This window comes from Chaetura pelagica, unplaced genomic scaffold (genome assembly GCF_000747805.2).
Source record: "Chaetura pelagica isolate M959 unplaced genomic scaffold, ChaPel_1.0 scaffold135, whole genome shotgun sequence".
Classification (NCBI taxonomy): Eukaryota; Metazoa; Chordata; class Aves; order Apodiformes; family Apodidae; genus Chaetura; species Chaetura pelagica.
This window is the reverse complement of record NW_009953649.1, coordinates 5,237,080-5,238,216: the sequence shown is the minus strand read 5'-3', so window position 1 is coordinate 5,238,216 and position 1,137 is coordinate 5,237,080.

Here is a 1,137-nt window from a genome sequence, read left to right as displayed (position 1 = left end):
ATTAGATCTTAAAGACCCTCACCAGACTCACCTGGGCCACCGACCCACAACCTCTATCCATGCACCAGGGATCTATTTAAGTCCAGGTCTGGGCCTTCAGTTAATCTTTTTGCAATCTAATGGACAGAGGGGTCTTCACTTTGGCCTCCTGACTTGTTTCGTTAGCTGGATCTATGCTGTAGTCTTATCTCCAGCTGTGGCCTCACCTTTTGCTGCTCCTGACTGGATTCCCTGAACAAACTGTGAACTGTGCACCTGATTAATTGTTTCATCTTGTCTACGGCTGTTAATAGACTCTGCACTGTGCTGTGACTTCTCTCTTTGGGTGCTGTGGGGCAGTGCTCTGGCTGGTGAGGATAGTGCTTGCACTGTAGTCACCCTCAGCTCCAAGCTTATCCTCTCTTGAGCAACAGCCTTGCTCTTCCTGCTCCCTAAGACAGTTGTAGCTTCCTGTCCTTCTCAAATGTGGTACTTTAGACAGGACACTTCCTTCTTGTTCCTGATCATGTTCTCCAGTGACTAGGCTAGAAAACATTGTTTTCCTTTTGTCCTGTTTAATGCACAGTACAATTTCCACTAGGTCAGTGTTTGCTTCAAGTCCTTTTAAAAAAATACAGAAGTATACGTGAAGGGTAAACAGCGATGCCATGTGGCTGTTACGGACCCAGGCCCCGCCCCCACCCACCTCGTGCCACCCGCCCCTGCCAGACCTCAGCCAGGGGAGCCCTCCAGCCCCGGTGCAGCCGCACACCAGCAGAGATGACAGCACTGTCACAGTGATGTGTCATGCCAGGCCTTATCACCTTCTGGTGCTTTGTGTGTTTGCTATAGACTCAGTTCCTGCTATTTCCTATTCAGGAAAGCTGCTTTTCACTCCACAGTCAGAGCTTGACAGTAAATGTGTTTCTGCAGACCGTGAATACTCTGTGTCAGAGTACTAGGTGCTTGGATGACTGCCATCTGCGTGTATTTTTCTCCACACCACTCAGGTCACGGAGTTGCTATTCTGTTCCCCTATTTCCACTGAGGTGGCAGATACTCACAGGTGCCCATCACCCCGCCACAGCCCGCAGCCTGTAGCAGGAGGGCCTGCGTGCGGGCACAGCCCGGCTGCCCCCCCACCCTCCACCCCCCTCA